The 22,303-nt window shown below is 42.3% G+C and overlaps 1 long non-coding RNA gene across 1 annotated transcript; it reads right to left on the bottom strand.

The window, feature by feature from the left end:
* Positions 1–17,914: 17,914 nt before the first annotated feature.
* Positions 17,915–20,386, bottom strand: LOC128598804 (uncharacterized). The gene is made up of 2 exons (XR_008383708.1): positions 20,344–20,386; positions 17,915–19,327 (listed from the first exon to the last, which is right to left on the bottom strand). It is a non-coding gene; the product is annotated as an uncharacterized LOC128598804 (long non-coding RNA).
* Between the last annotated feature and the right edge of the window lie 1,917 nt (positions 20,387–22,303).

The following is a 22,303-nucleotide window of genomic DNA, read 5'->3' as shown; positions in this document are numbered from 1 at the left end:
TATCCCAGAGTCAGGATATTGCTGGCTGTGGCCATGGCCTAGATTCCATTCCAAACAAAAGACTGAGGATTCCATGGATCTCCCATCTCAAAGGGCAAAGTAAGAAAGTGGAGAACACGCAGGCAGCTGGGCACAGACAGTGAGAATTTGGTGTGTCACCTGTGTATTGGATTTGCCTATGAATGCTACCTGCCGTGTAACAAAAGATACTGGGGATGTTTGGACACTGGGACTATGGCTTAGGAAGCCGAGGTCTTATACAGATTTGAACTTCGAGTGCGCAGGTATTTTTTAGATGAGATTAACATTTAAATCAGTGGACTTTGAGTGCAGCAGGTTAGCATGTAACATATGTGAGCCTCATCTCAATCAGTTAAAGGCCTAACAGGAAAAAGACTTAAGTCTTCTGAGAAGCAAAGGATTTTGTCTCCAGTCTCCAAACTGTAAGATTTGGAGATTTCAAATTTGCCAGTCCCTGTACTTGCGCAAGGTGATTTCCTCAAGATAAATCTCAGTATCTTCTCACCTTCTGCACACACGCACACACACACACATACACCCTTTTGGTTGTACTTCCCTGGAGAACCCTGACTGATACAAAAAGATACAGAAATTTAAATTGTTCAGTTACAGTTGTTGATATAGCAAAAAGCTGCACCAAGGCCTGTCTAGGCATTCTTGGTGGACTGTATGTTGCTTGTTGTTTAGTTGAGAAAAATGAATTACGGAAGGCACATGGTGTAACGCACAAGGATGCAGAAAGTTGATTGGAGATTCAAGGAGAAACCTCAGGTTTGCTCTCGTGCTATTTGGCCCTCCTGTTTTCATTAGCAGAGGTGATGAAGTTACTGGGTATACTATGCATGATCCTCATTAACGTGTATGGACTCTTTTCTGTATGTCACGTACTGTTCTAATTGCTTTACAGGTGTTAGCGATACCTATCTTTACAACCACTCAGAGAGCTAAGGACTAATGTTATCCCCATTTTAGAGGGGTGGGGTTTTTTTTGTTTGTTTGAGACAAGGCTTTGCCCTTTCGCTTAGGCTAAAATGTAGTGACATCATCAGACCTCACTGTAGCCTCAAATTCCTGGGCAAAAGTCATCCTCCTGCCTCAGCCTCCCAAGTAACTGGGACTAGAGAGAGGTACATACCACCATGCCCAGCTAATTTTTCTATTTTGCATAGAGTTGGGGGATCTCACTCTTGTTCAGGCTGGTCTGAAACTCCTGGGCTCAAGGAGCCTGAGGAGCAACGTGGTCATTGCCTGAGAGTCTCCTGAGTCCCAGTGAGCAACATGGTCATTGCTGCACAGCTGGTGAGTGATAGAGCCAGGATTGGGACCCAGAAGACCAGACTTATGGAGTTCGTTCCTTGCCTGCTCCGCTCTGCTGCTTCTCCGCTTAAGATGTCTGAACACAGTTGTCCACCTCTCCCTTTGGGGCCATCCAGAATATTCATCATGGTAGTGGTAGTGGTAGGGCCTGTGCTGAAAGAGAAAATGCTTATATGTTATTTCTTAAGAAGCCATCCAGTGATGTTTCTTACCTCCTCAGAAAAGGGAAAGCATCCCTGTTATAATAACACTGTAAACATGCTGCAGTGTATTTTTGGCAACCAGGCTTTCCTGTCTAGCCTAGTGACACTGGTGGGCATATGATTCACCCAGGGTCATATGGGAACATGGTAGAGTGGTGATGTGGGCTGGTTCCTTGTCTAGCCTCTCAAGGTGTGTTTGGGTAAGAAAATGGCAAACTTCTCTGCTTTGTGTCCCATGGTCCTCTGAGGGAATAACATCATGACTGCCACCAACTAGGTTTGTTGTAGCCAGGTGCTATTTTAAGTGTCTTATAAACATTGTCCTCATGGAGTCTTCTCAGCAGCCCAGAGAGGCTAGCATTGTCATCCTAACTGAAAACCAGTGATTCGATGCCATTATATAAGCTTCTTTTTCCTCTTAGATATAGTAAATTATGATATGTTTGATTTAAAAAAATGTAAATCAGCATTAGGCGACATCCAGTGCTCAGCCTCCTCTGCAGGATGATTTCTGGCAGAGCTAAAGTAAATAACGTGAATTTTCCTTTTTTCTCTGTAAAACAGACGACATGGTCTAGAAGGGTAGCCTCTGGGTTTGTGTGTTTTATATGTGAAATACACATGTCTGCGTGCATGGTTATTTTGTAAGCCAAGTTTTATGTCTGCTTTCATAATTAATTTTCTTTCACCTACAAGAACCTGGTGGAAACCCAGTTATTGTAGAAGGTTTGTAAGTTGTAAGAAGGTTTAGAATATATATCCAGACCCAGGCCACTCACCAAGTGCAGGTTCACTCAGTGAAAGCCATTGACAGCCTGCCCTGTGCTACACTGGCACCTTTGCTTGACTTTGAGAGGCTTTAAAGCTGAGCAGTTCACTCTTGCCTTTTTCCGCTGTCACTGAAGAGGCAGCAGCCAAAATGAAATTCAGTCCCTTTGTGACTTCTGACCAAAGCAAGAACCACAAAAGACATTTCAGTGCACCTTCCCACATTCTCAGGAAGATTATGTCTTCCCCTCTTTCACATAGCTGAGGCAGAAATACAATGTTTGGTCCATGACCATCCAAAAGGATGATGAAGTTCAGGTTGTCCAGGGGCACTGTCAAGGTCAGCAGATTGGCAAAGTAGTCCAGGTTTACAGGAAGGAATACGTCATCTCCACTGAGCGGGTGCAGCGGGAAAGGCTAATGGTGCGACTGTCAATGTGGGCATTCACCCCAGCAAGGTGGTTATCACTAGACTTAAACAAGACAAAGACCTTAAAAAGACCCTTAACAGAAAGCCAAAGTACAAGGAAGAAACAATTGGGAAGATGCAGGAATAAAATAATCTTATATACAACTTGCATTAAAAATTGCTAAAATGGAAAGAAGAAGAAAAAAAAACACAGTTGGGCAGTTTGTGTTTGAGAATGGCCAGTCAAAATGGCAAGACAGATACAGGCAAGAATGTGACTCAGAGATGGTCATCTGTCTTCTTAGAGCTATAAAATTAATGCATTTGAAAAATGCACCCTCAGGGCGGCGCCTGTGGCTCAAAGGGATAGGGCGCCAGTCCCATATGCTGGAGGTGGTGGGTTCAAACCCAGCCTCGGCCAAAAACCACAAAAAAAAAAAAAAAAAGAAAGAAAAGAAAAATGCACCCTCCCAACCTTCTCAAACTCAGAATCTTTGCTTTCACTCCCCATTTTGAATCTCTATTCTGAATATTTTATTCTTTTTTTATCAAGGAAGAAGAAAAAGTTCTCCCTTAGAATTCATTAGAAATTAAAATTAACTTTAGCATTTTGTGTTCTTTAGAATATGGTAGAGATTTAATTTGAAAGGGCAGTGCTTGATTTGATCAGCCATGGGAAAGGAAGACAGTCACATGCAGTAGTCCTGGCTTGTACATCTCCGCCATGGTGGAGAAATGGTGTTGCTTTAATTGCAGCTCTTTCATTCTCTTTCTTGCCAAGCCTAATGGCTGCTGTTAGAACATGTGGCAACTTCTCCCTTGGTGACTAACTAAGTCCAATTTGCCATAATATTTAGGACCAGCTACAAAGACATTTCTTCCCCTAAACCCATGCCAAATCTAAATCAAACTATCTTCTCCCTGGCCATTCAAATAGATTCGGCTCTTATGTAAAAAGACAAGAAATACATAGGCCTCTTTGCATTTTATGACTGTTCAAACACATAAACAGGGGACATCATGCCTAGAGTTGCTTTGAGCCCAGTCATTTCCTCCTACAGTAGTCTCTGATACTGTGTTCATTTTAAGAATTCTAGAAAGTAGAAACTTATTCTGAATCTAGCTACAATAAACTGCCTTCAGTGCTGATAGAGGAAAGAAGAATAACTCTAAAGTCTCTGGCCTTCAGTGGTTGTGCTGTACTGGACAGCCTTGACCTCCAGAGTCCTGAGACCAACAGTGCAGGAGACAACTCATCCACCTGTTCAACAATTAACACTGAACAAGTAATATCAGTTCAGGTTTTTTAAGAAGAAAACTTGCAAAGTAGGAAAAAGAGTCTTGATAAATTTTGTTCTGTTATATAAGTCTAGTTTCTCCTTGGCATTTGATTCACATATTACATACATGTCTTATTCATCCTTGCTGAAGTGATTATATTCCATAACCAGCTTTATTAATGTAAATTAATGTCTTCATATTTTAAACAAGACTTACTGTCCTCCATTGCTTAGTTTGTTGTTTTGAAATAAGGGTAACTTTCAACACAATTCATTTTTGTGGATGGCATTTCTGTCTTTTTTAATGTTTTGATTATTCGATATGTAGAAAAGGTTACATGTAACATATGTGTAAACCCTGAAGCACAATTTTAAAATGTGCTCCAGTGAACCACCATGGAATTTAAGAATCAGCACATAAGGGCAGCGCCTGTGGCTCAGTGGGTAGGGCACTGGCCCCATATACCAAGGGTGGCAGGTTTGAACCTGGCCCCGGCCAAACTGCAACAAAAAAATAGCCCGGCGTTCTGGCAGGCGCCTGTATTCCCACTACTCGGGAGGCTGAGGCAAGAGAATCGCCTAAGACCAGGAGTTGGAGGTTGCTGTGAGCTGTGATGCTATGGTACTCCACCGAGGGCAATAAAGTGAGACAGAGTCCGCTCATTACGAATACTTCAGGGTCACTGTGTGCACCTCATTCCTATCATTCTTCCGCTTCCCCCCTATGCTGATGTTCATATTTATACTTTTCTTGATTTTTAAAAAGTTTATGTATTTTAATCACCTTTAAACATGTATTCTTTTTTTATTATTAAATCATAACTGTGTACATTAATGCGATCATGGGGCACCATACACTGGTTTTATAGACCATTTGACATATTTTCATCACACTGGTTAACATAGCCTTCCTGGCATTTTCTTAGTTATTATGTTAAGACATTTATGTTCTACATTTACTAAGTTTCACATGTACCCTTGTAAGATGCACCATAGGTGTGGTCCCACCAATAAACATGTATTCTTAAAGGCTTTTTATAAGAGACAAAGTCTGATTCTGTAACACTGAGTAGAGTGCAGTGGCATCATCAGAGCTCACTGCAACCTCAAACTCCTGGGCTCAAGCGATCCTCTTGCCTTGGCCTCCCCAGTAGCTGGGACTAGAGGCACCCACCACAACACCCAGCTATTTTTAGAGACAGGGTCTCGCTCTTGCTCAGGCTGGACTTGAGCTCCTTAACTCAAGCAATCCTCCTGCCTCGGCCTCCCAGAGTGCTAGATGCAGAGGCGTGAGCCACCATGCCTATCCCTAAAGGCATTTTGAGACATATGAAAATGGTATCACGCTCTGTGTAGTTTTTTTGGCAACTTGAGTTTTTCCTACATGTTGTGTTTGTGAAATTCATCCATTTTGTTGAGTATAGCTACACTTCCTTCATCTACATTGCTATAACATTCTAGTATGTGACTGTATCACGGTGTATCTGCTGTCTTGCTTGTGGGAAGGGAGGGATGGGAAACAAGGAGTTCAGTTTTAGTCATGTTGGATGTGAGATTCCTATTAGAAATCCAGTGGAAATGTTGAATAGGCAGGTGGATATTAAAGTCTGTTACTCAGAAGAGATATCTGAGGTGGGAATATAAGCATGTAGATGGCATCGAGAGCATTATCTTTCTGGCTCTTTTTACAATACTATTTACCCTATCACTTGAGATTTTTATGTGAACGCTTACAGGTTTTTTTGTTTTTGTTTTTGTTTTTGCAGTTTTTGGCCAGGGCTGGGTTTGAACCCGCCACCTCTGGCATATGGGACCAGCGCCCTACCCCTTTGAGCCACAGGTGCCGCCCGGTTTTTTGTTTCTTAAAAGTCTGTGTGGTGTTCTTTCTTTGCTTTGTTTTTCCCCCCTCAAAGCTGCCTGGTCACTTTGCTGAAATGTGACTTATAAAAAGGATAAAAGAGGAAAGTCTGAGCTTCAAAGAAAATAGGGAAAATGTTTGCCAACTCCAAATGTTGCCAATCTAACATAAAGGTTAGGTCTTGTTATTAGGTCTTACTGTTATCTCTCTCATGGAGTTTTGTGAGATCCACAGATTTATAAATTTGCTTTGTAGGTTGTGCACGGTGGCTTACAAGTGCCTATAAGCCCAGCACTTTGAAAGGCTGAAGAGGGGGGATCACTCAAGACCAAGAGTTCCAAACCAGCCTGAGCAAGATAGCCAGAGCCTTTCTCTACAAAAAAAATTAAAAATTAGCCAGGTACAATGCTGCATGGCTTCAGTCCCAGCTACTTGGGAGGCTGAAGTGGGAGGATCACCTGAGCCTAGGAGTTTGAGGCTGCAGTGAACTAGATAATGCTGCCCTACAACCTGAGTGACAGAGCAAGACCCTCTCTCTTAAAAAAAAAAAAAAAATACTTTGGAAACTGAAAAAATACATTATTTATTATATTTGATTATAGTGTCTTGTTATCCTTTAGTTAATGGCTCATGCTCACTGAGTGGCCTGCTTGCTTTACCTTTATTAACTTATCTTTCTAAGGATCTGTGGGAAGCAGTTACTATGTATTCATACTTTACAGATGAGGAAACTAGTCAGAAATTTAGAGTGGGATTCAGATCCACAGAGTCTGCTTCTTAGAAGCTGTGTTCTTAGCTCCAGGCAGTATTGCCCTTCTTTAAATGACAGTTATCTCTCAGCTCCTTTAGCTTCAGGAATTCAAACATTTTGGGGTCACATTTCATTGTGTCCACTTTAAACCCAGTTATAAAATGCCACCTTGGTCAGTGGACCCCAGCAGAGGGCTTTGTCCTCACTGACCTAGTTTCACCCAGCTCAGACCTCACAGAGCACTGCCCACCTGCCAAGTACCCACTCTGTGCTTGTCAAAAATGATGTCTTCTTGATTTAAGTTATTTTCCTGAAGCCACCCAGTGTGTCACTAGTTGGCCAGAGACTACAGTCTGGGGCCCCTGCCTTTCAAATGTCACATTTGTTTTGTTTCAATAAACCATACATGTGTATCTCCAGGGGATCTGGCAGAAATTTGAAAGGGTTTAATTTTACTTCAATAAATAGTAAAAAATCCTTTTTAAAGCAAGGAGCTCAAGCCCCAAGCCAAGGGAAACATGATTTGCTCTAAGGGCTTTTGACAAGCACACACAGGCAATAGGCTCAGATCACGAACCACTGGAGCCACAAGCCGAAGGGGTTGAGACTTATGCCTCAGCTACAGGGATGCAGCTGGACCTGGAGATACTCCTGCAAATGATGTTGTAATACATAATGTCCTACCACAGAATCAGCAAGGCTTAGCTGACTGCCCTTGGGAGGGCGTCGTGGAGAAGGTTGCATTTCTGTGACACTGCGGTGATACAGGACAGGACCTGGACGAATTATCCCAGCTGTCTGAACTGGCACCTCTCTGCCTTTCTGGGTGACAGGTGCCATGCAGATAGCTTCATATGTTTGTAAATGTGTACTGTTTTCTCAAGCCACGTAAGTCAAGAAGATGTAGGTGTCTAAGAGAAGGGAGAAGAAAATCTGAACTATAGGTGGAGGACCGAGAGTGCAGGGAGGAATGTCATCAGAAGAGTACTAGACAGATTGTAGTCCCTCAGCTAATAATGCATGCTGATAAATCAATGGAGAAACGTAAGAGAAAAGTTTCAGCAAGACAACAGCTGAATTTCCAAGGTCGGTCTGATCGTGCTCAGATTGGGACTGGGTTTTGTGTTTGTCAGAAGGAAGGGATGTCGTAGGAGATATACAATATTAAGCTTCACAAGGGCATACATTATTTCTGTTGATTCTCACAACTCCCAGGGCAGCCACAGATGGTAAAAGTTTGTATTTGACTCTGCCTGGACAGAAGGGCCTTAAGCATTTGTGGAAAAAGGTGGACCAGGTTTGGGCAGCATTCAGCTCAGCAGGTTAAATTTCCCATCAGTAAGTATTCCTAGAAAAGATGGTTTAAAACTAGAATGGTTTGCGGGGACTTTGTTTCCTTAGAAAAATTCTGTTTGCACTTTTCTCTGTCCTGCATTGATTTCCTGCAGGCTATGTCAGGAGCTGAGACGTAAGTCTAAGGAGCAAGACTTTATGACCAAGGACGCTTCTCAGCTCTGCTGGTAATGAGCTTGTGAGCTTGGTCAAGCCAGTTCAACTCTCTCCACCTCAGTTTGTCTGTAATGTTGATGGATTGTTTGTTATGAAGATCAGTAATATCAGAGAATGCAAAGGGCTGTTGGTTTTGCTGGGGAAAGAGTAAGAGGCTGGAAGCAAGGAGACACGAGCAAGTGACATGACCTCTCTGACCTCCAAGGTCTTTATCGGCATAGGTGCCCTAATTCCTGATGTTGTAGGATTTATTGCTTGATGAAGGACACCTCACATGCTCTCTGGGAAGCCCTCATTAGCTCCTGCCTCCAACCCCCAGCCAATGACCTAAGGATTCATGTGATTCCTCCCCCAGTGATACAACCTGCCTTCCTACCAATCGAGTCTGAGGTGTCCTCTGTCTTTAGTGATCTATTCATCATCAATGAATAAACTTTCTAATTGAGAAGAATCTTCTTACCAGAAGCTGCATGTTTATGTGGATGGTAATCACAGGAAGAGTTGCTTGAGAACAAGTTCTCCTTTGCATAAATACATTCACAGTTCAAATCTGGGCTTTGTGCTTATCAGACGCATTGAATGAATAAAAATGGAAGAAATGCAGGACGCGTTTTACAGTTCTCAAACTGTCGACTTAGAGGGACACAGACCTGTGTTTACACACACCCCACTTGACAGTTCAACTGCAGAACCGTGTGCCACAGCGATGACAGTACAGAGAGAATGCAGTCGCCCTGGAGCAGGCCTTCCTGATATCTGTGCCTCTGCCCATAAATATGTTAACGTTAAAAAGTCAGTGGGGGTTATTGTGGGGTTCAGTGAGATAACAATGAGGAATTTTAGTGAGGAGTTTTAAACTTTATGAATGAAGAATATGATGAAACTTCAAAGGCACCCCTGTTTATTAAAACTGGTGTGGTGGCTATTTCGTCCTTTCTTCTTCCGCTCCTTCCTTCCCCTCTTCTTCTCACCTACTCCTCCCTCCCTTCGTTTGCCTCCTCCTGTCATCAGTAGTGTTTATACAAGAACAACACAGGTGACAGAGTCTCACTATGTCGCCCTTGGTGGAGTGCCGTGGCATCACAGCTCACAGCAAGCTCAAACTGGTAGGCTCAGGCTATTCTCTTGCCTCAGCCTCCCAGGTGGCCGGGACTACATGCACCTGCCACAAGGCCTGGCTATCTTTTGGTTGTAGTTGTTGTTGTTGTTTGGCAGGCCCGGGCTGGTTTCAACCCACCAGCTCCGGTGTATGTGGCTGGCTCCCTAGCCACTGAGCTATGGACGCCACTTCAACTGGGAATTTTCATCAGGTTTTAACAATGGATATTTTAAGTTCTTTTTTTTATCCACCATTATTATTTTGCCTTTTTCTCTATAAGAATTTGTAATGAGCTATAGTCCAATATTATTTTCCACAGAAAAGACTCTAACAAATGCTCTTGAACATCTGAGATCTTTAAGATTAATGGACTAAATAGCAACTTTCTGGCTCGGCACCTGTAGCTCAAGCAGCTAAGGCTCCAGCCACATGCACCAGAGCTGGCGGGTTTGAATCTGGCCTGGGCCTGCTGAACAACAATGACAACTACAGCCGAGAAATGGCCGGGAGTTGTGGCCAGCACCCGTGGTCCCGGCTGCTTGGGAGACTGAGGCAAGAGAATCGCTTAAGCCCAGGAGTTGGAGGTTGCTGAGAGCTGTGATGCCGCAGCACTCTACCTAGGGCGACAGATTGAGGCTCCATCTCATAAGTAAATAAGTAAATAAATAGCAACTTTCAGAATAAGAAGCTTATGGGTTCATAAAACTGCTAATGAAGATGAAGCAAAACAGAAAAAATTAATTATAGTAGAACCTCCATAGCCATCCATCTCCCTACCTTGACCCCTACTCACGTTGATCTAATTTTCATAGAGTAGACATTCACCACATGTATGTGGTAGTACAGTAGGCCTAATTCCCACTGTTGATCACCTATTTACATTGACCAGTTCGTTAAAGTCCCTTGGATGATCAGTTTGCAGGGATTCTCCTGATCGTGAAATTGAGTAATTCATAAAGATAATGTTCTTATGACTTTTACTTAAAAACATAACTTTGTTCTTAAATGTTTTTTGTTTTCCAGATTCAAGAAATGGTTTCTCATAAAATATATGTAGTTTATAACAATTTTGGTAAAGCATACGTTTGTGAATGAAGGCAGAGGTATTTGTTCTTTCTCCCTACTTGATTAGTCCAAAATTCAGAAACCGTTTGTGACTATTTTTATTCACATCAGTTGAACAAAAATCTTTATAAGCAAGGAAACAAAAAAAGAACAACACAGGCCTTAATCCTGCCTGCATGGAGCTTGCAGACTAGCAAATGAAACAGGCAGCAAGCCCACAGAACAATCAGGTTGCGGTATATGGTGTACGGTGAAGGGAAAGAGCACGCACCACAGAGTCTACGTAAAGCATGTGTTACCTCCGTGTACACATTCAGATACCAAGGATGGTAACCCATCTTCTGTTGTAACCTACTGGAGGTAGCTTTATATATATATATAAAACTTTGGTTTTGTGAAGCTGTCTGGTAGCAAAGTCACTCTTGAAGATCGGTATTAGAGTGTTTTTTTCACCCCATGTAAGGATAGATGGTGGGTGGGTGGTGGGATAGATGGGTGGATGGATGGATAGATAGAAGTTTTTCCTAACACAAGCGACTGTTTCTGAAAACTACTTCTCACATGTGCATTAAAGGATTAGATGATGACTGTGGTTGAGTGTGATAAACGGAAGAAGAAAATGTTTGTTTTTTACAAACTAAGTTAGGGCTAAGATCTGCTTGTTCTCTACCATTTTCAAAAGAGGAACTGGAAAAGGGAGAGCTCATTTAGATGATGTTTATAATAGCTGTCTGTTTCTGAAGAAAATTCACAGAAAAAAAACCATCAGTGTCCGGAAAACAGGGATGTGGTCTGCTGTTGGTGCAGGATTCAGGAGCTGGTAGAGCATATGCTATAAGGAAGCCACCATCGGGCTGGCTGAGGACCCTGGATGGCAAGTTGGTGCCCTCAGGCTTGGCTTGTGAGCACTGCTGCTTCTGCGTGGGTGCCGAAAGCCTCTTGGCATTTCCTATTTCCTGTCACTTGGAATGAGGACTCTTCCCAGTGCTCAGCAGCATGGCCAGACCAAGAGCCCGCACACAGCCACGTCTGAACTGTGTTTGGCCCCTTGGGAACAAGTCTTATCTCTTCTTCTCTGCCCCTTCTGACCAAAAGCAGGATTTCTAAACCCACTAATTTTTAAAGATTTTCAAACAGAAGAGGAAATTAGGGCAGAAACTTACTAAAGCTGTTGTCATTTGGGGCCGAACACCAGAGCATTGAAAGTTTGCTCAAATTTGTGATTCATCACATATTTAAGTAATTTTAAAATACCTAATTTTAATCTTCGCAATTCACTTCACCACCACTATTTCCATGAAGCTTTAGGTCTTTTGTGAACAAATTAAAAGACAGTGCTTTCTTTATGACATGAATTAAATCTAGATCCCAGCGATATTTGGCACCTTCTAAATACCCAGATGGTCACTGCATTTGCCTTGAAGTGAGGACGTGTGTGGGGTTTTAATCACATCATGTTTTATTTTTTCTTTTAAATATCGCCTTTTCAATACTTGCTTGTTAATGAATGACTGATTGTTTACTGCAGTTTATAATCAGGAATTTGAACATTAAAAAATTCTAATCAGGATACAGATGGAAAAAAATTTTTCCCTCTCATTCTCTCATCCCTTTTAAGAACAATAAAAATAAATTATTAATAGTGAGAAATTCCATCATTCTCATCTTAAAAACGTAAGTTTAATAAATGAGTTCAGAAGAAGTTTAGTTCTTATACTATAAAAATCACTTATAAAATAAAAACAAGGGTAGAACAGGAGTAAGTTTTGCCCAGGTATAACTGCCATTTGGCCAAAAAATATTAATAATGAAGAAGTAGTTAAAAATTACTTTTGCTCTATCTTCTCCATTGTCTAATCACTGAACCCTGAAAATTTTTTAGCCACAGGAACAAGACAAGAGCTTGTTATCTACCCGGGTAAGATCCTTTGAGTCCAAAGAACAGATTCGAGAACAGGTATCAGACACCTGTGGAAGATGTGGGTAGTTAGGTCAGTGTGAAGGCACATGGGCATATTCTGGGGTCGGAGGCATAAATGAGAAGTTTCAGATCAGAATTTTACCCTCTTTTATCTTTGAAAGTGAGTAAATCTTCACGGCAGATTAATCTCATGAAATAAGATGGACACTCTTGACTTCAGGGATAGAGTGCTTGGGAATGCTCATTTAATTAAGAAAAGAGAGAGCTAATATGGGCGGCGCCTGTGACTCAAAGGAGTAGGGTGCCGGCCCAATATGGGTCCCATATGCTGGAGGTGGAGGGTTCAAACCCAGCCCCGGCCAGAAATTGCAAAAAAAAAAAAAGAAAGAGCTAATAAAAGGGACGAAGTGTTTCGGAAGAGCACAGGAGTCATGAGAGCAGGTGTTTTCATCGCCTCTCCATCCGGTTACACTGTGTCCACTCACCTCCATCATGTGGGTGCACGTGCCCCACGTGTACACTCATACACACACACACCTGCACACGCGCCCGCACACACATTCACCTCCAAGGCAACCCTTCCAGCCCCTGGTTTTCCAGCTCTAGCCTTCACGAAAGATCTTGAGCCCTGTGGGTTTTCGTTCAGGTTTGACAGTTGTTAGCACTTGAAAGGCAGGGACTGAAGTTAGGGCAAACTGGCAGTAGAAGCTCTTTTCTGTTCCATGAAAGTAGTGGATGATGCTTTTAGATCTTGTCTACAGATTACCTAAGATGTATATAGTTAATATTGCATTCACAATGGAAATAATCTGACACTTGCGTAGCTAAATATAATTTATAATTTTGATATAAGGTTGAAGCACAGAAGACCATGCTTTTCAAACTACTCTGATGACTTACACAGACAACTCATTTTAGATAATGGTGAGTTAAGCCTGCCAGCGTCTGCACATTCTTCACCCATTTGTTCAAACAACTGCAGTTGGATGCTAATGCACATATTTAACTGCTTAAACTTAAATTATAAAGTCCCTAAAAGGCTGTTTTTACCCTAGAAAATGAGACAGGTCTCTTGCAAAGGCTGCCTGCTTCTGTGAGCTTCTGGTATTCCCCAGCATGCTTATGCGCCAGCCCCTCTCAGGACAGGTCTGCTTTCAAACATAGGAAGGTCAGCTCTTCAGGGAAAGTGCAGTTGTCTGAACCATCAGCAAAGTCTCTAGGAGCATTCCCTGGGAAGTCTAGTCTGTCAGAAGCAAGTTTGATTCAGGAATTATGGCTTATCCGTGTTTCTTCCAGATAGCACTGGTCATAGATCTGTTTAGGCTATGTGTTTAGGCTTCTGTCATCCATCTCTGCTCATGCTGACTCCCTGCAGCCACAGAAAATACCAGAACTAGATTAAAATGGCCATGCCACTGAGACAGAGTGGGGCACTTTTGGCTTGGGCCTTGTTATTTATTCCTCCAGTGGTTCCTAGTTGGTGTGACGTCAAAGCTGCCATTCAAAGCAGAGAAAAAGGAAACGGTGGCCTCTCTTTGTATCAGTAGCCCGGACAAGCTGTTGTTTCTCAGGCATCCAGAATGCTTTCTGTCTGGCAGAACTGTGCATTCCATGCCTGGGTGACCTGGTTAAATGGAGGAAACCAAATGCTGTCCACTGAATACTCTCCAAAACAAGCATTCCACCCCGAGCGTCTCAAGCACAGGCTTCACTGCTCCTGAGGCCTGTGAATGGAACAGCAGCAGCACTCTGCATTAGCCGCATGCATATTCAGCTTCTGTCCAGGGTCTTTTAAAGGAAAGAATATCATTATTAATGGTCTTGATTAGTACACACTTCAACAGTGTCCTTGTGCTGCCTTTGGGGTCAAGTGCTACCAAAATCCTTTTTGGAAAACCAGTGCTGTGTTAAAAATTGAAATCACAATCACAAGTTCAAAACTGCTGAACTGCCACGTACTTCCTTGTATCTCACTTTTGCTCACCCCATTCCCCAATTTCAGGTTCCCGAAGTCTAGAAAGCCTCTTGTATATGTTGACATATAAATTTTGCACTGTGTCTTAACTATGGGTATGCTTTGCAAATACCTGAAAGAGAACCATAACTATAATGTGTAGATCACAGCTCTGAATTTTTCTTAATAAACAGTAAAACCTTTTGCTTTTCAGAGAAGAGCTATTTCACTGTCTCTAGGAATACGTCAAGATATTCCTGTGGCAAACATCAATCTTGTAAGGCCAGAAGCTCACTAATAATGTTCTGATCACTTACAGTGAATGCCTCAGAATTTACTGACTTAAGACTAAATTTTTCTGAAAGCATGCCTTCTTGGGTTTCTTTCTGGCACCAGAGACAACTTTTTTATTAGTTTCTTGGAGGCAGACATTATAGTCACTAGAAAAAGCAAGTGAACTCGCTTAGTTCACTATAACAACTACACTTAGTATTCCAGTGTTGTCTTAGTTTTAAGTCAGTATGTATTTGAGTTTTTATGGTACAAATCCCATTAAATCTTTCTCAAAATAGCCCTTCCTTCTCTGAACCTTTGATGGAAGCATATTTGCAGGAACCAAAACCATTTGATTTATACAGTGTATGTGCACATTTTATGTCAGGGAGGATCTTGATTCAGTGGGGTAGTTTAAAAGTGGAATAGATTTCTTCTTGATTCCTGACTCTGTGTCTTCTAGAAAAAAAAAAATAGGGATCTTCGGATGACTGGGTAGATAGACGGGTTGGAGTAATCATGCAGTTAAGATTTATACTCAGAGTTTACTAGACGGCAGTCTAATTTTGTCTTGTCAGTCAGACTCGCCCAAGGTCTGATGTAATGCCGTACAGATGCCACAGTCTTGCCACCACAGATACAAGTGATGGGAATGGGGTATGGATCTGATGAGCGTGGCCTCGTGGGTTCACCCTTTGGACTAGGTTAGGCTGACAGTCTTGAAATAAGAGGGAAACTTAGACATCCCTTTCCATTTGTGGGCTGGAGAATCAGTCCTTTTTTTTTTTTTAACTACTATTAATATTTGTGTATCAGATAATCTTTTTTCCATTGCTACTATTTCAGGAGGTCCTTGTTATCTGAAGATAACTGTTACCAGAAAACTACTACTTGAAGAGAATTGACTTACGGGGCAGCGCCTGTGGCTCAGTGAGTAGGGCGCCGGCCCCATATGCCGAGGGTGGCGGGTTCGGACCCAGCCCCGGCCAAACTGCAACAGAAAAATAGCCGGGCGTTGTGGTGCGCACCTGTAGTCCCAGCTGCTCGGGAGGCTGAGGCAAGAGAATCGCGTGAGCCCAAGAGTTAGAGGTTGCTGTGAGCCGTGTGACGCCATGGCACTCTACCCAAGGGCGATACAGTGAGACTCTGTCTCTTAAAAAAAAAAAAAAAAAAAGAGAATTGACTTACAACTGAACTAAACATTTAAAACAAATAGTAACATTTTATTGAGACTAAATCTTGAACGATAAAAAGAAAAAGTTGAAGCTTAGTTTGTTTTACGTTATATAACACTAATTTAGGATGTGGTGGAACAGCATGTCATTTTGTAGGACAAAGATTGAACATTGGCTTCTGAGGCAGAATCATATTGTATGAGCATTTCAGTTTTTTGGAGGGCCTCCCAATTATTTGATACACATTCTCTTAGAGACTCTACCTCCCATGTTATCCCCTCTGTTAACTTTCTTTTCCTCAGCTATCAACTCTTTAGTTACTGTTCATTAACTTGTTAATTCATTATAAAAATCCAGAAACTGAAGAACTTGAATTTTATCCTCTAGAAGACGCTGAATGTTTTTGAGCAGTGTAGTAACATGAAGAAACTAAATTTCAGAAAATGATGGCTGGAGACTGTGTACATCAGGGATTAGCTAATATAGTTTGATAACCATTTTCTTCATGCTATGCAGATGAGAACACTGAGGCCCAAGAAAATTAACAAAACTTCCCCAGTATCACGGTAGTTTGTTTCTTGTGGAGTCCCTCCTAGAACCCAATCTTCTTAACTCCTGCTGTGTTCTTTCAGTGTGCAAGTGAACCAATTGAAAAGCTCATCCTACTGGCTCAGGAACAGAGTGATAAAGGTCCAACATGTTTATTGGCAGTGGGAATAGGAGAGGAAGGACAAGGGTGGCAGACTGTGGAAGCAAGTGCTGCCCAGACTTGCTGACAGATCTGCCAGCCCCTCCCCCGCCTCAGTGAAAAAGGAGTTCAGAGGCCAAACTTTCAACCCCCCCCACCCCCGTAGGATGGAAATACAGTGAATTAATGTCATGAGTTTAAAAGGCCTGCCCTATCCAGATAGAAACATTTTAAAAGTGTAGGATTAAAGGTAGAAGAAACCAGGGCTGAAGAAGTAAATTTTGACATTTACTGTATACAGAAGGTACCAAAAAATGTATACACATTTGAAGAAAGGAAAAAGACTGTATTAAAATTGCAGTACTTAGTATATACTGATAACATTTGTTATTTTGTCTATCATATCTTGTATCTCTTGTAATTGCAGAAGTCAAACATGACTTGAGTTATTACCATTTTAATACAGCTTTTTCCTTTCTTAAAATGTGTAGACATTTTGTGGCACCCTGTATGTCAGTACAAGTGTTGTTGCACAACTGTGTTACCTGGACTTGGTGGCATATTCCCAAATCAAGCCCCAGCCACTGCCCATTGTAACTTAAAGCCCAGTTTTAATCACACACTGTTACACCTTCCTCGGAAGGAGCTGTTTCCCTGGATTCTTGTGTGTTTGTGTATTTGTTTTGTTGGATGGTTCCTGCTGTGGCACTGAGAGACAGACTTTGCCAGGCCCTGTTTTGTAAACAAATCTGTTCACCCACATTCTCTCCTACCATCGGATGTGTACACTGGCTCTGATTTTCCCACTTGAAACACAGAAGCCTAGGAATTTGGAAGCATGTTTTTTTTTTTTTTTTTAGAAGTAAGCAGGCACCAAGAAAAATGTACATGTGTGTTTAAAATGTGTGCATCTACACTGTTTAAGTCTTTGGGTCTTCACAACTTTAATTCTGGGCCGTGAACTCTGCAAGTGTATTGCACCCCAATACACACAAGCAGCCCTGGGAGGCATCGTGAGGAAGAGAAACTCCTTTTTAACACTCAGAGTTCATTCTGGGGGCCATAAGTGGGATTAGTCACCAAGATGGTAAAACACAATACTGATTTTCCTAAGGAGGAGTAATTCATCCCTTTCTTAAAGTGGAATATGAACTTAACACTTCTGGTCACTTCCAGCCTATAGTTTTTGCATGTTTTACTTAATATTCCAGTTGAGTCTGAGTTTTTATGACAGGAAGTATGTGAATGGTTATGGCTGGAGTAAATAACATTTGATTTTATGATTACAGTCCAGGAAGTAACTTTTTACACTGAGTAAGTCTTTGGGAAAAATGTACCAGCCTATAAATTTAAGGTACAAAAATATTCCAGAATCGGGCGGCGCCTGTGGCTCAGTGAGTAGGGCGCCGGCCCCATATGCCGAGGGTGGTGGGTTCAAACCCTAGCCCTGGCCAAACTGCAACAGAAAAATAGCCGGGTGTTGTGGCGGGCACCTGTAGTCCCAGCTGCTCGGGAGGCTGAGGCAGGAGAATCGCGTAAGCCCAAGAGTTAGAGGTTGCTGTGAGCCGTGTGACGCCACGGCACTCTACCCGAGGGCGGTACCGTGAGACTCTGTCTCTACAAAAAAAAAAAAAAAAAAGAATACAAAAATATTCCAGAATCGTGCATACCGTCATTCTGCTCTCTTACATTGAACTAAACCAGGAATAGTCGTCTGTCTTTTCTTAACTTTTCTTTTTTTTTTTTTTTTTTTTTTTGTGGTTTTTGGCCAGGGCTAGGTTTGAACCCACCACCTCCGGCATATGGGACCGGCGCCCTACTCCTTGAGCCACAGGCGCCACCCTCTTAACTTTTCTTGTCAACAAATAGGGGTGACTTCTTTTTAAGGAGAGGCATTTTCACGTATTTTAGTGTGACCTTATATATAGAACCATTAAAAAACTTCTGAGCATGAAGGCTATGTTAACCAGTTTGATGAAAATATTTCAAATTGTATATAAAACCAGCACATTGTACCCCATGACTGCATTAATGTACATAGCTATGACTTAATAAAAAAAATAATAAATTATCCTTTTGCCTCTCGTAAGAAGAAGAAAAGTTCTAAGCAAAAATAATGAATCAGGACAGGTGCAGTGGCTCACACCTATAATCCTAGCACTCTGGGAGGCCAAGGCAGGAGGTTCACTTGAGGTCAGTAGAGCAAGAGCAAGCCCATCTCTATTAAAAACAGAAAAATTAGCCCGTGTTCTGGTGGGCGCCTGTAGTCCCAGCTACTTGGGAGGCTGAGGCAGGAGGATCACTTGAGCCCCAGAGTTTGAGTTTGCTGTGAGCTAGGCTGACACCACAGCCCTCTAGCCTGGACAACAGAGTGAGACTCTGACTCAAAAATAATAGTAATTGCCAGGCATAATCACACTTGTAATCCTAGCACTCTGGGAGGCTAAGGCAGGTGGATTGCTTGAGCTCAGGAGTTCGAGACTGGCCTGAGCAAGAGTGAGATTCCCATCTCTAAAAACTAGCCAGGTGTTGTGGCAGGTGCCTGTAGTCCCAGCTACTCAAGAGGATGAGGCAAGGGGATCGCTTGAGCCCAGGAGTTTGAGGTTGCCATGAGCTATAATGCCACAGCACTCTACCAAGAGCAACAGAGTAAGACTCTGTCTCAAAAAAAAAAAAAAGCTAAAACTGTATACATATACATATATATATTTGTTTATTTACTTATTAAATAAAGCCATACTTTAGTGAACATAGAATGAAAGGCTTGAAGACCCTACTTAAGAAATTACTTTCTCCGGGGGGCGCCTGTGGCTCAGTGAGTAGGGCGCCGGCCCCGTATGCCGAGGGTGGCGGGTTCAAACCCAGCCCCGGCCAAACTGCAACAAAAAAATAGCCGGGCGTTGTGGCGGGCGCCTGTAGTCCCAGCTACTCCGGAGGCTGAGGCAGGAGAATCGCCTAAGCCCAGGAGTTGGAGGTTGCTGTGAGCCGTGTGACGCCACGGCACTCTACCGAGGGCAATAAAGTGAAACTCTGTCTCTGCAATAAAAAAAAAAAAGAAATTACTTTCTCCTTGAAGGGTAACTAGCCAAATAATTCTTTACCATTGCAGCTCAGAAAGCCCCAAATTGCCCGCCTCCAGTTGCTCATACGGCCATGTGCTACAGACACTTGGGGAAGAGTCCACTAAACTTAAGAGAGAGTGCAAATGAGCTAATGTAAAGAGAAAGGAAAGAATTAGGTAGAACTTCAGTTATATTCATCATAGGCAGACCTTTAATAGGGGCTTGTTTTTTTTCCTTGAATAAAACAATTAACGGGAAGAAAATACTTTTTTACCCTCATTCTTTTCATCTTAAAGCCTGAAGAACTTGCAGTGCTGGAAAAAATGTATAACTGACACTCATTTCTGAGGTTTAGCATTACACACACACATGCATCACAGGAACAAATGGGTGCCTGGCAGATTAAAGTACCTGAGAAGTGTCTCACCGCTGCAGATGCATTCATAGCCACCATGTGGCAGTGACACAGTGGCAGATCACTGGTCTGGGGGTTAAAGGAAGAAGGTGCAAACTTCACCTCTGTGTCTCTGAGCCTTACTTAACCACCCTGACTGAAAACAGAATCTCTGAATTCCTTCTGCTTCTAAAAGCTCCATATCACAGATTTTGCAAATAAGTAGTTTACAATAGCCGGGCGTTGTGGCGGGCGCCTGTAGTCCCAGCTACTAGGGAGGCTGAGGCAAGAGAATCGCTTAAGCCCAGGAGTTGGAGGTTGCTGTGAGCTGTGTGAGGCCATGGCACTCTACTGAGGGCCATAAAGTGAGACTCTGTCTCTACAAAAAAAAAAAAAAAAAAAAAAAAATAAGTAGTTTACAAATTATTCAAAGCTGTTTTCAGAGGACAAACTAATGTGTTAGTTTTAGAGTTGCCCGTACTTAGTTATCATGAATTTTATTTAAATTTTTCAGAGAATATATTTGCATATGACACAGTTACAAATCTGCCTCATGTTCGTATGGTCTTTGTTGCTTTTAAGTAAGTTTTACTTACCGTGTGCTCCAGCTGGGGTGTGACTGGCAGGTGTGCTGGCGGCAGGTTCTGCAACACAGTGGCCAAGATCACTGTTTTGAGTCCTGGCTGCACCACCTACTGATTGTGTAACCCTGAGCCAGCTCACTGGACCTCAGTTTCCTTATCTAGGGTTTGGGAACAGCAATAGAATGTACGTCTGGGGTTGCTGTGAAGATGACATGAGTAAAGCGTGTGTGTGGCTCTTAGTGCCTACGCTGGCCCTGCACGGCATTTTGCCATTATCACTGGTGATTAAACTGGCTGAAAGGGGGTGGGTAATCTGCACGGGAACAAAGCAACAAAAGGAAGAGCTGGACCTCAAGCACAGCCCTCCGAACTTTCCCATGTAGCGGCTTTCTGGTGTGTGGCCACTCTCTGTCCTGTCTATAAATGTGGCATGAAAGTATATGCTCCGTTTCATTGTTGAAAAGAAAACTTGGAGTAAATGTTAAACGTGAAGGACATTTGTCACAGGATTTTATTTACTTCAGAGACTTTAAGCAACTTGAATGGTATCCACAGCATAGCAGAAACCTGGATAGCCTTTATAGTTTAATCACATTCTAAATATCCAGCTTTAAAAATAACCCCTGTAAGATACCAAAATTGGCAGGAAATTCTAAACCCAGCAGCTGCCTCTGTTAGGTTCAGGTTCTCTGTACTTTGCCCCCAAACTTCTGTTTCATGAGCTTTTTGCTGTTTTACTCTACTTTTCCTTTCTCTTTTTTAAACCTCTGCATTGGCCACTCAGGACTTAAGAGCAGTGTTTCTTGGTGAAGGGTCTGAAATGGGAACAGACCACACGGGAGTGTTGAGAGCCATGAGCATGCCTGGGTACCTGGCACAGGGAGAGAGGGAAACTTTCTTTTTAATAAGAGAATAAATCGGGAGGCTGAGGCATGAGAATCGCTTAAGCCCAGGAGTTGGAGGTTGCTGTGAGCTGGGTGAGGCCATGGCACTCTACGGAGGGCCATAAAGTGAGACTCTGTCTCTACAAAAAATAAATAAATAAATAAGAGAATAAAGTAGATATTCTCATATTTGACTAGTTGTCAGGCTTCTCATCATTACTTTTTTCTCTCATCAAGCTTCAGTTATCAATGGGATTTTTTATTTTTTATTTTTTTATTTTTTGCAGTTTTTGGCCAGGGCTGGGTTTGAACCCACCACCTCTGGCATATAGGGCCGGTGCCCTACCCCTTTGAGCCACAGGCACCACCCTCAATGGGATTTTTTAAAAAGGTCATAGAGTAGATATTCAAAATAACTCTCCACGTAAAGGGTGCCTGTTCTTTTGACCCTGTGTCAAAATATTTCTTTTCTTTCCATTGAAGAAATTGATAAAGTCTCAAGGTTAAAGGTAGAGGAAATGACTATTCTGTAGTATAGTTGGTTTAAATTAGATTCTTACCCCCAGTTATAGATGCTATTTTCACTCATCTTTGATTTGGAGATTATATTTATATCATGCAAATGGTTTCCATACTCTTTAACATGTCAGTTTTGAAAAGATTGCAAAACATACCACATTAGTGAAAATTTCCTTCTGGAGTGTAAAACACAGATTACATTTAGATGTATCTATCTATATATCTTCATACTTAACCTATAGCATCCAAAAATGAGGGCAGCACCTGTGGCTCAAAGGAGTAGGGCGCCGGCCCCATATGCTGGAGGTGGTGGGTTCAAACCCAGCCCCGGCCAAAAAAAAAAACAAAAACAAACAAAAAAAGCATCCAAAAATGAGAAATAAAGGGTTTGGGTCTGGGTGTGGTGGTTCACACCTATAATCCTAGCAGTCTGGGAGGCCAAGGTGGGTGAATCACCTGAGCTCAGGGGTTCAAGACCAGTGGGAGCAAGAGTGAGACCCCATCTCTACTAAAAATAGAAAAATTAGCCTGGTGTAATGGCAGGTGCCTTTAGTCCAGCTACTTGGGAG

The sequence above is a fragment of the Nycticebus coucang genome, chromosome 11, assembly GCF_027406575.1.
Source record: "Nycticebus coucang isolate mNycCou1 chromosome 11, mNycCou1.pri, whole genome shotgun sequence".
NCBI lineage: Eukaryota > Metazoa > Chordata > Mammalia > Primates > Lorisidae > Nycticebus > Nycticebus coucang.
This window is presented reverse-complemented; position numbering and strand designations above follow the sequence as displayed.